Genomic DNA, 14,052 nt, shown 5'->3' with positions numbered 1-14,052 from the left:
TTTTTGCTCTCTGAAGACTTTTGGGCACTTGGAAATAATATTCAAAATGTTATTGACCTATTCATACCAGTGATGTGTGGCTACTGGGCCATGTGTATTTTGGTTTGTTTTGTTTATTTGTTGTTGTTTAGGCATAGCAGAGAGGCACACACTCTTCAAGAAGGAGTCTGTGAACTGAAATTATCATATAAAAGCTAAGCACCAATAATAGATATTTGTTACAATGTGAAATGTAGGCTCAAAAGAAATGGATTAAATGAGGAGAGGATGGTAGGTTGATTTTTTCCTGGTGGCATAAAGCTTTTATGTTAACAAGAAAAGTGTTTTAGGCAAGTAGATAGTATACTCAAGAAAATGAATAGGACAAAAGAACAGGAGCGTGCATACTTCAAATCTGTTACATCTTGGGCTCCCATAGAGGGCAATATTGTATAAAAGATAGTTTAAAGCCATGTATCAGGGGCTGCCAATCCGTCTGTGTGGATGTACTTTAAGGAGAATTGCTGTTACTATAAATTTGATGCCACATTTCCCTTCAGTCAGGCTGTGACTAATGCACACACCAGCACCACGTTAAAGGTGAAGGAAATTAATTTCGTAGATTACCCAGTTGTAAGTTGTAGGGGGGGGAAAACGTCACGTTTTGGTTTACAATGCTCTGTTCAGCCTCTGAGTCACAGCAAGGGCTCTCCTTTAAAGTTGGTTCAAAAACTGATAAGAAAAAGGACCAAGTCTGTGGTGCCAGTCCTGGGAACAGGGTTTGTGGTGAGATGTGTCTGGGGTGACATGAAATCATCTGTATTTCTGATTCTATCTGGTATTTCTTTCCTGTGGAATGCATGGGTGGACTTATCATAATGCTTTCATTTGCTTCTGTGCTTCTCTGGGTTTGATGTGTTGTCAGCACATGGCTCTGGACTTCAATCTCTCTCAGCCTCCTGGGTATTTGGAGCATGGAAAGGTCCATGCTCCTTTAAAATAACCTCATATACTAAATTTCTCTCCCGTATTTATTCACCTGCTGCATGAGCACTGCTGTAGAGTTGCATCACAATAAGCTGTTCACGTTGTCTGTGCCGGACATGAATGAGGGTACAGAGGTCTGAGTTTATCTGGAGTGATTGGGGAGAGGCAAGTTCCTCTTTTGGGAGGAGTGGGAGCCTCATAGTTACACATCTACAATTAAAAAGTGTTAGTGTCCCCAGTGTTTCAGGCAGTGACAGTTATTTACAAATATCCTTAAGTAATTCAGCTGGATTGGAGGGGAGTGATTAAGTCTCAGGAGATAAATCCCCAGATTTTGACTGGCATTTCCCCTGTATTACCTCACCTAAGTTGTGTAAGTACAGTGATGGTTAAATTTACTTTTTCTTAATCTCTGTTCCAGCATTGGCACTAATGACAAGCCCCACTGCAAATGCTGTACTCAACCCCAGAGTTCAGTCAGTGAGGCACTACTTGTTTCACTGTTTACCAACAGAAGTGGTCCAGGGAGACTTACAGTGGTTTCTCATTGCTGTCATCTTGGAAATCTTCATGGAGTAGGAAAGAAAAGCAACCAAGAGGAACAGAAACAGAAGTAGTTGTTCTGCCCATTGCATATGTTGCACTGCCCCTGTAGGGATGAGAATTCTCTTTCCATCTGTCAAAGAATCATAGCAGAACAAAGGAGGACAGCAAGGGTATTTTAGGTATCTGTGGTATGATCTCACTGGATGCCATAACTCACTGGGGATGGACAGGAGGTACAGGATAAATCCAGATTGTTGTGTGAGAAGTGACTTCAATGAGGTAAAGATAGTGACTCTGCAGTCCAAAAATACCTTTCTTTTGTAATGAGAGATGCCAAGGTTACTCCTGGTCCCAACAGCTGGCTTGGAAACAGCTCAGGGGTACAGTGAGGAGTGAAATAACAAAAATAAATATTTGTCCAGAACTTCAATATGGGCTAGCAAATATTTTTGGCATATAAATGATTTGGGGTTGTTTTGTTTTGGTTTTTTTTTTTTTTTTTTAATCTGAATTAAATTTTTGATCCAGGTCTCGTACCTGAAGCCTGGTCCCCAGCTGGGGGTCCAGATGCAGCCTTAGGGGCTCTCCTGTTGCTGCTGGGGAAGTCTGTGCTGGCAGCCAGCACCTCCTCTCTGGAGCCATATGCCTCATTTTCTGCTCTCCACTGCTTCAGGAATCTGGAAAGAATGGGAAAGAGCAGGTTGTGGCTGTCTGTGCTAGTCAGGCTCCAAAAATAGGCAGATTCAATGAAAGAGAAGAATAATAGGGAAGTGCAGTTAATGGAAGGGTCTCTGCTCTGTAAATGACAATTTTCAGCTCTTAGCTAATATGATATTTGGCAGAGAGTGTTTTTCTGCACTTCTGGGGAGTTCACATCTCATTAATTTGCACGTTCAGTGCTTATTTAAAAGTGAGTTGATGACACTTTGTATCCATCAATTTATATTATCCTTATTTAAAATAGCAATGAAGTATTTATGTATAACCATTTCTTAGATTTGAATATTTATGTTCTCAATAAACAGTGTTTAACACTGGTTAAATAATTAAACATTTCCAGCTTCTGTAAACACAGGAGGGAAAATAAATATTTCTGAACAACCCTCTATATTGGTAAATAGAAGGATACATACATTAGATCCAAAGGAACAATTAAAAGTGAACTCTGATAAATTTATTGGAGGCTTTCCAGAATGACATGTTTTCTCTGGTCACACAGACTACTCAAAGGGAGGATGAGAAAAAAGGGAGCTTAATATTTGCTTTGCAAGTATAATTTCTGTTCTATTTAGGGCTAAATTGAGGCCTGACATTTCAAATGTTGTGTCACTACCAGAATTGCATCCGACTGTGCTGGATTCAGATGTGGTGTTGACAGACATACACATGGCCACTGGGCAGCTGGAACCTCCAGCATTTAGTCAAAGAACTTCCCAATGTATGAAATCTCTCCCTTTCCTTCCCCCTTATTTATTTACTCCTTATTTGCTAAATGAGGCAAGAATCAAGAAGTGCATTTTTCCCTGTCTCACGTTCTACTTTAATGGACTGTATGAACCTTTCCCTTCCTGCTTTAGGCTGGGATGTAGTCACCATCTGATCCTCTTTCCTTTCTCCCTCTTCTGACTGTAGTCTGGAAAATGTAATGATCAATGAGAAAAGACTATAATCACACATTCCCTTTTTTGACAGAATGCAGATTTTAGTAAATTGCAGCTAACCAAAGCATATGTATTTCCAAGACTTAATTGGAAAAGTAAATTAATCTTATAATAGGAAACTCCAGCTCTGACTATAGAACAGCTACTGCCTCTAACACACTTGTCAAAAACCGTGAGCATGTTTTTAATAATATATTATTCAATAATCAATACCTCCCCAACACAGCTGTTCTTGGTCCTGTTATTATTTTACTGCTAATAAGTCATCAGTAATGACATTGCAATACAAAATGTACAGGGAAAATGAAGATGTGTCAGTAGCACGTACTGAAAAATTCTGTAAGCCATAAATAAGAGCACTAATTATGGCAATGGAGCTGTCTCCCCTCAGGTACGAAGGAGGTGTGAGGTAGGGATATCAGTGTCTTCAGAGCTCTGCTCTGCATAACTGCAGCCCATTTGCGTAGCTCTGGGATTCGGAGAATCCCTCTGTAACCTGGACCTAAGAGTTTTAGGCCCGTTGTAAAGCTCCATAATTTCCAAGGCTTTGCACGGGTTGGTGTGAGGAATTATAACGCTACTTCTTGGACAGCTGAAACCTGAGGTGTGGGTTAGTCGTGCTAAAGATGAACGGAAGTTACAAGTTTAGAGGTTTCATTTCTAAGTAGTTGCTGCTTCACGGTGATGGGGCAAAAACCTCTTCAAGAACTTCTTGAAGTTCTTTTGACTTGCTTTCCCTGGAAATCGGGTGTGGAAAAAGTGGAGAGGAAGCGTAATTGCATTTACGGTATAAGAATAGGGAATTATTTTCATCCTGTTATTTTCACAAGTTCTGCAGCTCTACCTGTGCTGACACAGGGGGCCATGGGGGTGTGATCACCCCAGGGTGGCCCTGAGCACCCCTGGCCCCAGCTGGGCCCTGCAGGTGATGGGGAATTGCGGAATTGCGGGGGGTCAAGTGCGGCAGCTGTCAGCTCTTCAACTCTCCTCCACAGCCCGGGGGCTGGAAGTTCTCCAGCTCCCAGACGAGCTCAGCCATCACACCGACATCCAGGAGCTCTGCTCACTTGTTTCCTGCCTTTTCATCCCCATCTTTGCCTTTCAGAGGCACCACAATATGTCTGACAGGGATCCAGATTCCTGGGACACGTCTCGTCCGCCTCACGCGTTCCCACATTAACGAGGAGGGCACGCGGTTGCAAAATGGTGTATTTTGGGACTATTTTAGAGGTCTTGGTGTATGTTTGGGAGGCTGACTGCTTGAGAGGGAGAATTGGTCAGATTTATGTGTGTTTTCACCCAAAGTTCACTTCTCATTAACTGCAGTGTGGGAATAGTGAGATTCCTGTTGGGTAGAAATCATTTCACTTCGGGATAAATCAAAATTTGAGTGTGTGCTTGGTGTGACATACTTTCTATGACTCTAAGATCTTCTATATCTGTTGCAGTCGATATACTGACAGGACAAATTATCCTACTTAAAAATATAACTGAGAAGGCAAAAGGATTCAAGATAAACTGGTTTTGAGTCTTTTAGTTAAAAAGTCTTCATTGATTGTTATCCCTTGCCTTTCTAGTTACGTGGCTACACAGGCATGTGGAGATGTTACTAGCAGGAGATGCTACTTAAGTCAGCATTTTACACCCACTTTTCCAGACACCAAGACCTTTAAAAACAAAGATGCAAATCCAAGAGGAGTCAAGGCCTTAAACTCAAGGCAGGTAAACAGAAAAACTCAGCAACGTGCCAGGACACTGAACTCTCAGTTCCTCGGCTGTTCTGACAAAATCCACATTATTGTGCAGACAGGGCAGAAAGCCTCAAAACTGATTTAAGGAAATCGCAGTAGTGATTGTTTGGATTTATTTGATTTTTCTGAGTCAGCAGGAAAAAGTAGGTTTATTCTTGTATCCATTGTGGGAACCAATTCTGTTTCATACCAAAAAAACCCATCTTCCATTTCAAGGAAATGGTATTTAATTTAGCTTTTAAATTAATTCCTCACCATTCAAAATTCAGTTTTCTGTTTGTCCATGACCAAAGAATATTCACAGGAAACAGGTTTATTTTATTGTACTTCAGTAATACTATACAGCTTCTGTTCTCTCAGCAAAGTCAGCTGAAATAGAAGCAGGTGTTTCAAACCCAACAAGAAGATATGAATATGAAAGCTCTGCTATTAGAAAGCAAAAAGCTCATTTTCTCAGTGTTTAAACTTACTTTCTCGTGGTTGCTATGGTACCATCTCTGCACCTAATTTATGGAGCTTTGAACTATATTAAAAAAAGGCTTTTTGGAAAAAAACCAGGCCTGAACTAAACTTGAAACCCATGCGAGACCATCCAGTCAAGTTTTTATAGTGGATAAAAACTTGATATTTAACAATATTTAAATTGTTCAGCCAAGGAAACAGTGAGCTATTTCCTCAGGACATACTGGACCTTTTTTGTTTTTCCAACCCTTTTTAATACAATATCTTTTCCTAAGCTTATACCACCAGCATTAACATTATTTGTTTCAGGAATAAGCAAGTTGCTGCTACTGATAACAGTAGTAGCTGTTATACTCTTTAATATACATGAAAAACAGATCAAACTCTCAGTAAAATAATATTTGCATAATAGAAAAAGCCAGCCTACGTTCAGATGATGTATCACAAGAGTGCTGGGCAAGTACTCTGGTATTCAGAAAGCAGAAAGCTAATACGGGCAAGTGGTCTAAAGATATTCAAAAGCTTTAGTAAGCATATTAGTGAAATAAGAAATGTGGGGAAGAGAGAGACCTAAACACAGAAAACATGAAGTATTATTATGCAGTGCCTAATGGCAAAGAGGTGGACAGGATCACCTCCTCTGGCTTATTTCATCTCCAGAGTGATTGTTTCTGTGAAGTGGAAATAAATAAAATTGCATGCTGATAGATCCACCTCGCTGCTCTCGAAGCATCTTAAAAGAATCATTCCTCATGGAGGAATATTAGCCTTGCTGAAAATCCTTTCTTTCCTTCTGCTTTTGGACACCTGTGTGCATACACACATGCCTGCACTTGGGATGGATAATTCCTCTTTACAGCTTTGGAAGTCTCCCGTGTGATTCCTCAGTTTGGCTATTTATCATGTGGCTGTCACTTCCATGCCTCCATACTGAAGCAATAAGGAAGGGATACACTTGCTTATAAACATCATAACTACAGGGGCAGTAAAGATGGGAAGGAATTATTGAGTATTTAAAAGGTGCAATGGGCCGAAACCAGAAAAAAGAAAATTCTTTTTATGCTTTAGGAGAAAAAGGCATTCCTGAGGGAAGGTCAGTCTTACAGTGGAATAACTTAGTTAAAGAAAGTTCACCATAACTGTAGAGGTGATGGTGTGAATATCAGATATGGTGTGTGAGGAAATAGAAAGGTATAGAAAAAGAATGCTGTAGTAAATATATTGTGGAAAATGTTAATGCACTGCTGAGCAGCCGGAGGGGAGAGCCCAGAATTCCTTCCCCATACTTGTGCTGTTTAACATTCTGCTCTTGTGACACCAGCAGCTGTTAATGGCAAGGGGAAGGGAGGCAGAACAAGATGATCTAGGAGGCCCCTTCCAGCTTTAACATCCCTGGGATTCATTTGGCTCCCTCTTGGCACAGGAGTGAACTCACCCTGCTCTGATTTATACATCCAAAGTTTGTATTTTAATACTCTTGCATGGAGGGGAAAGATATTGCAGCCTGACAGGAACTTTAAAAAGTTCCTTGCCACGTGAAGAAGTGCATTCTTGCCTTTGTCACCAGGGATTGCTTATTTTCTGCCCACTGGCCACAAGTGCATTAAAGGCTCAGCGGTGGTAACACCAGCAATAAATAATTATCCTAAGCTGCAATATATGCTGTGCAAAGACTTTTAGCCATCATAAAGATTACTTTCTGTACTGTCAGATTTCCGTGCTGTGGAATTACCAGGATTTATTTTACTGAAAAGAAAAAGCTGTCTGCTGATAAGATCACATATCAAAAATATGCAAAAATGTTCCCTTTACATTTGGCTAAGGCAGAGACTGCATTCTTCTTCTGCATCCTAATTTGGAGACCCAAAAAGTGGTGCTAATGTAATGTCTCATCAGCCTGCGTCCCCTGTGTTCAACCATCTACTTTTTCCACTCATAAAGTACAAGGAGGGGCTAATTTTGGTCTAGGGCCAGAGTGTGCTTTAAACTGAGATTAGCGTGCAGTTTAGGGTACTTGCTCATCTCTGGAACACCAAAACAGTCAGGTGGGAACACAGCATCTGTTTTACTCCTATCCTGCACAGTGAGCCAAATGCAGAAGAGAGTGGGAGGTGGAAAACAAGCAGTGTGTCCCTCTGCCTTTCCTTGGACAGCTCTGTGGAGTGCACTTGCTTCCCAAGGGTGCATCCCTTCCCAGGATATTGACAGAAACCATTTTCCTGGGAGATAAGTGTGCCTGTTCTAACTCAGATTTCAGCAGCATAAATGGAGTGGACAATTTCCTTGCTCTTTTGTGTTTAAGATTGCCATATCTGGGAAAAGCAGAGGTTTGGTTACCAGGGGGAGGCACATCATCAGGTGGTCTAAGTGTATGCTTTGTTGAACATACTTTATGAAAAAGAGGGCCAAGCTCTGAGGATTATGATCTCCCTGTGCTTTCCTGGCATTCCCCTAGGATGGTAAACAGCAATTACTTGCCCAGTGCAGACAGATGCATCCAATATGTTCAAATTCCTGCAACTGCAAGGCAGCAGGTGGGGATAAATATGGGGGTTTTTCCCTGTTTATTTCTTGATTTTAGTCCTTATTTTTCCCAGAAGAACTTTGTTTTTGGGCTTTATTTTCCTCAGTGATACACAATATTTGGGAAGCTTTATCTGCACAAAGCAGACCAGACTCTGTTCCACTTTGCAACTTCAATATGCAAATTCTTTTCCCTTTTAAAACTTAGATAGTTAAGAATACATACAATTCAGAACTTGTGAGGTCTTTGCATGGTGACCTTTTCATCTTATCTTTTCATCCTCCCCTCTCTAGGCCTTTAAACTCCCTTCTATTGAGTAACTTTGTTACAAATGGTTTTCAAGTTTATGCAAGTTTCTCAGATTTCTTCTCGAGCATCCCATAGAAAAGCCCAGGCAAATACACCTCTTCTGTCACTGACAAAACATGCATACTTGGGATTCCTTTTTAATTTTCCCCCTTTCCCCTGTTTTTGATCCCAGGTTGTAGGGCTGCTCTATTTCAGGTGACCTGATTGCTTTCTGAACTCTCAGTCCTCATCTTTCAATGTCCTCATCGAAAGATGTCCTCATCTTTCCGCTCTTCCAAAGGCCTTAATATTGATGAATTCAGACAGGTGATCTCATGACACCCTCTGTATATAATTTACCCTCAGGTTTCTCTGGAAACAAAACTACTACTTGTTTGATGCTCTTGATGCAAACACCTTCCTGCCTGGAGCAATGTCCAGGTAATTAATTTGCAGCGCTCTGCTGCCACAGGGAAGGATGCTGCTGTGCAGAGGAGGCCACATACAAGCTCCTTCTCCCTGGCAGCCAGGCTCCTCTCATTTGGAGATGCTGGTGTTTAAGATTTGAGAAATTTGAGATCTAGTCGGGAGAAATGGTGAAATAATGGAATACAAATGAGGGATGAATAAAGCAGATGCCGGGTCTGCATCGCAAGAGGGAAGCGCAAGCAGAGACACTGTCAGGCTTTTCAGTGAGATACACATTCAGAGGCATGGCAGCTTCAGTAAATTGCTTTTGTAATCTGTAATTTTACAAGGTTTTAAAAGTCTTGTTTTCTGAACTAGTAAAACTTGAAATGGAATATCAACACTCCCATTTCGCTACTTTTCCTATGAATTTGTTTTGAGACCATCAGCTTTTCTCTCCCCGCTGACTATTGTCGGGTACTTCACTAGAGCTATCAACACAAAATCTGTGTGTGACAAAACAGCCCTGCCACCGGCTAAAGCATTGCTGGAGTCAGCTGTGTTAGACTCGATGCTGCCACACTCCATTAAGTGGCAGCTGCCACTCCAAGCCCACGGAGAGCGGAGCCCGAGGACTGCCACGCTCCCTCCACAGAGCAGCACATTTCCCCCTCGGAAATGCCAGCTTGCTCAAGAGCTGCTGTTTGTGTCAGAGAAGGGTCTGAGCTTAGACGTGGACTAGATCCAAGTTTTGCAGCTACTTCCTCTCTTAAGAGATTTAAGATGCAAAAGCAAAGGGAGATGGGAATGCAAAGATACGCTGGTTGTCCCCGCCGTCATCCTTCTCCCAGAAATGAGGAGCAGCCTTTCTTTGCAGAGGGACTGAGTGCTGTTGAGACCCTGGTGCTCTTCCCCCTCATCCAGGCTGCTCTTTCCAGGCCTGAGAATCCTGGATCAGATGCCAGCACGTCGGACAGCTGAAGGCAGCCCACTCCTTCAGGCTGTGTGCAGGTCAGGAAACCTGCCAACATGTCCACATCGACACGACGAGGGAGTTGAAGGGAGCAGATCTGACAGCTCATACGTATGTGTTCCTTAACTATAGTCACTCTAAGTAGGTGTAAATTGCTTGCATTTTAAGAACAAGCTTCTTGTTTTCATTGACGTGCCAGTGAATTTCTGGCAGTGTTCTCAAACAGGATAATTTTGCATAAAAGACAAAAAGGCCTCCAAGGGAACTCGCACATCAAGTGCAGCCCAGTGTAGTCTTTAGGAATCCATTTGGCCTTTAGCATTCCTTTTGTTCTGTGCCCCGGTGTGTGTCCTGCAATGAACTGAGCTGCATCTAATGCCTGATTTCATCTTCTTGTACGTTGTCAGCCTCTTTAATTTTATACCTCTGGGCTGAAGCCCAGCATCTTGTTTGCAAGTTCAGATTCGTATCTGAGATGAACTTATGGCTCTAAAAGATTTTTCTTTCACTGCTTCTCAAACCTCTTCTTTGTCAGCCTGCAGTTGGCAGCAACATGTATGACAAGGTTTTGATTTTTTATTCTTAGACCCCGCTTCATTTACTCCACATTGCATGAAAAAATCCTGGTCCAGGCCCATAAAGTTGAGAAAATCCTTCTGAATCTCAAGGTTTTGTTCCTATATTTCTTTGTAATATCTTTCAGTCAATTAGACCAAAATTGTTGAATAAAGTAAAAATCTTGTCCTCATTATAATGATCTCAGCAAGGAACAGCAAATAAAGAACGAAAAATCTCCAGCACTGTGGGAGCATCCTGCACAACCTGAAGTCCAAGCATCTACCCTTTCATAAATACAGACAGAATGTGAAGTGCTAATGATACCTTGGACACAGAAAACAGATGACAGCAGGAGAATTTCTTGCCTGCGTTATTCCAACAGAGCTTTTGAAAATAATTATACTTTCTTATGCGATTTCAATAGATCCTCACGCCTACTGTATTACGACTGCACAATTCCAAGTACGAAATCACTAATTAAAATGAATTCACAGCGAGGCTATTTACTGAAATGAAATAGTTGGGGTGGACGCAGAACACTCTTGAGACTAAATTAGCCTTTCACCTATCAATAAAGCACAGTGGAGGGCGAAGAAGAAAAGAAAAGAAAAATAAAGGGTCCTGATTCCAAATTATTCTACTTTAGTTGCACGTTTGAAGAGTTGAATTGTGGTTGATTGCCATGCAGGAAAATTATTTCACGATATTTCACTTTTCCACTGGCAAATGGGAATCCTGTTCATACTGGAAGTCTCAAAATGGAGGGGAAGTCGAGGTGAAAAAGGTAGAAGCAGTGTTGAAAAACTGCTAAGCAGGGAAGCTGCTGCTGTCCCAGATGGGAGAAAGGGCAGTTGGCACTGAGAGCTGCCAGAGGACACATCAGCTGGGTACGTTCCCTGTCTCAGCAGAGCATGAGCTCACAGGTGGGAAACAGAGTAAACAGGGAAGTGCAGGGAGTACAATTGTGAGTGAGATGAATCTCCCTGGAGCTGTGGGATGTGATTTCCTGTGCCAGCCCTGGTGAATATGACCCTTGGACTCTTACTTTTATTGTAGAAACCTGTCACCAAAATTGATGGAGAGTGTTTTATGTCCTGCGCTCTCCATCACTGAGTTCTTTTGTGTTTGAACCAACTGTGTTTGTTCATCTTGTGGGATTATGATCTAAGATATGAGCATTAGTTAAACCAGGCCTTTTGAAGCAACAGTTGCAGAACAGTTACAGCAATTAAATTTAGAATTTTGAATACAAGCATCAGGGCTCTGATTTTCTAAGAACTTGCATACAATCAAAAAGCAGCCTATGTTGAGAGGGCCAAATGTTCCACCAAAATGTTCCTGTTGAGTGCTGGTTGCTCATGAATAATCGGAAGCCAAGAAATTAAACATTTTATGCACAAATATGACTGAATACCAAATATTTAACTGCAAGTTGAGTTCCTCAGTGTCTCCTACACACAGAGCCTGGAAATATTACAGAGCCATGCTGTGTTTTCTCAGTGTGTAACTTGTCACTGTACTTAGCACAGCTCACACATGGAGTAAATCAAGGTTGGTTGTTTTGCTAATTTATATGTTCTACAGGCTCTCTGGAACCATTCTTAGCTTATAATATAACTAGAGGAAAGAAAAAAAAAGGTAGTTGAAAAGATTGGAAAAGCTTTATCTTTGGCATTCCCTATGAGAAGCCTGAAGTTTTAAGACAGTTGTGGTTTTGGCTTCTCAATTTAAAGCATTTTCAAAGGATCTGGTTTTCAAGAAATGGACACAGAGCACTTTGGAAAGACCTCTGCAACATGAAAACTGCTGGGACAAAGTCATCCCTCGCTGCAGACTGTCTCAGTTCTTGTGAACTGAGTGTGGATGTATCTGGGCAGTGGGAAAAATGCCAAGTGTCAGAAAGGAGGGTTGTATTTTCATTGCCAGGGTCTCTCCTGTTTGGTTTTGGCATTCCTTAGGAAGTTTGCTCCTGGACTGATTAGCTACAATAGTATGCTGCAAGGTCTGTTAATCTGCTCAGCCTATAGGTGTCCTTGCCCTAAAGGAAATTTGCTCATCCATTTTTTCCAGGAGAAAGTGGGGCTACAGTAAAGCTGCTTCTGTGTAGGAGGACCTGTAGCTTTAATTCCAGCTGAGGACACAGTTGCAGCTCAATCTGTGTTATTTTGGCTGCACCAGTATTTTAAAGCAACTCTAGGCACAAAGAACTAGGTGGAAGGGTTTTCTGGCAGCTCTAGCAATTAGGCAAATGCTAATCCAGACTTTCAGTGCGTTTTCAGGCACTTTTTAACACCTTTTACAGCATGCTGTCCTTTGCTCCTGTGTTTTCTGTTGGCAGTGCCTTACATAATTACTGTCTTTTGCATAGGTCCCTAAAAATGGGTAAAAATTACCCTGGTCATATTCATAATCTCTCATACATAATCCACTAAGTATTTGCCTTCCATTTCATTTTATTATAGCTAATGATTTTGTGATGGTCACTGTAAAATTGTTTTGGAGGCTACTAAAGTATTTCAAGTAACAATCATGTTTTTTACAGCACCTGTGACTGACTTTGTTGAGCATGAACAAGGAGTCACTCTTTCTATATTATATATGATTCTTTGCTTTTAGGTATTTTGCCAGGCACTTACATTATAGGAAAATGCAGGTTTCCACCTCCAAATTTCACGTGAAACCAAGACTGAGCTGAAATCCCCTGGATTACATGGCTGTCTAAAATATGGCATGCCATACTTTTGGACAGGCTAAGAAAAGACTTGAAATCAAATAGGATCAAAAGGGGTTGTGCTTTCTTCCCTGAAAGGTGGATAACAGGTCTCTTCATCAGGTTTTTGTACTTCCATTAAGCAAATATGAATAACCACATGATGCAGCACTCTCTCCCCATTAGCAAGTTGTCATGTCTGAGTATAAATACCTGTGTACCTGAGTGAAACTTCAGAGCAAGTGTTCTTCAAGGTAATTGAAAGACTACTCTTTTTTTTTAATCAGAATTTGTGAACAGTTGTTGTGTTGTTTACACTTATTAATCAACAATGACTTTTTTTTTTTTTCCCCACTGGATCTTGACCTCACAGAAGGCAAGTTGTAGTCAGTGTCCTACATCTGTTCAGCCTCCTCAGTGCAACTGTGCTTCTGCCCAGCCACACTGTGCTGTTGTTGAACATCACCTAAAATGACACCTGAAAAGCTGCTCCTGGAGGATTTGTATCTACACTTAGGGCTGCACACATCCATTTAGCAGGTAAACAGGCATTTCCAGGGATACTTTAATACCCTATTATTCTGCAAAACCAGATAAAGCAGCACTTTTATGGGTGAAGCTCAGAGGGGTTGCTTAATTATTTTGCTAGATGCTTACATAAAATCTTCTAAACTTCAAGAAATATATCTGATGTTCCATCATGTGACAGTAACATTGGTGCAGTGCTGACAGGAAAGGCTATAGGTGTACATCTGGGAATGTAATTTTCAGTTTATTTACTGGCACATAGCAAGCTAGCTTGTTTTCTCTCCTTTCCTTATTGTCTCCTGGTTTTGTTTCTTTTTTTTTTTTATGGGTAGTAATTTGCTCTCAGGTGCTTGAACACTTTCTCTGTGTCCACTTTTCTGCTATTCTTGCTGTGGATATGTTCTTAATTAGTGTTCCTAAATGCGGGTTTATAATTATGCTGTAGTAGGTGGAAAGGACTGAGGGAAAAACAGCACTAAAAGGGCATAATTAGATTCAAAGGAAACAAAAGAAAAAAAAGAAACTTCAAATGTTCTCACTTTCCATTAGGTTTTACCATTGATTTCTGCATTAGCTCAGTCACAGTGGTCCTGAGTTTAAAGTTAAATTATGTTGCCCATTATAAGTAGGGAGCTTTAGACCTCAGTTCAGCCAAACTACTTAAATGTTTAAAGCTA

General features: G+C 41.1%; 1 protein-coding gene across 3 annotated transcripts in view; it reads right to left on the bottom strand.

Moving 5' to 3' along the window:
- The window catches only part of NDST4 (N-deacetylase and N-sulfotransferase 4), a 108,789-nt gene that overhangs the window by 74,354 nt on the left and 20,383 nt on the right, over window positions 1-14,052 (bottom strand). For 2 of the 3 annotated variants that reach the window (XM_032684663.1, XM_032684662.1), the window contains exon 3: window positions 2,050-2,189. The exons of the other annotated variant lie outside the window; for it this stretch is intronic. The gene's annotated coding sequence lies outside the window, so the exon portion shown is untranslated. The remainder of the gene's footprint in view (window positions 1-2,049; window positions 2,190-14,052) is intronic. 3 annotated transcript variants of the gene reach the window in all.

This window comes from Chiroxiphia lanceolata, chromosome 4, assembly GCF_009829145.1.
Source record: "Chiroxiphia lanceolata isolate bChiLan1 chromosome 4, bChiLan1.pri, whole genome shotgun sequence".
Taxonomy (NCBI): Eukaryota; Metazoa; Chordata; class Aves; order Passeriformes; family Pipridae; genus Chiroxiphia; species Chiroxiphia lanceolata.
Note: the sequence above shows the minus strand (reverse complement) of the source record. Positions and strands in the feature narration are given on the sequence as shown.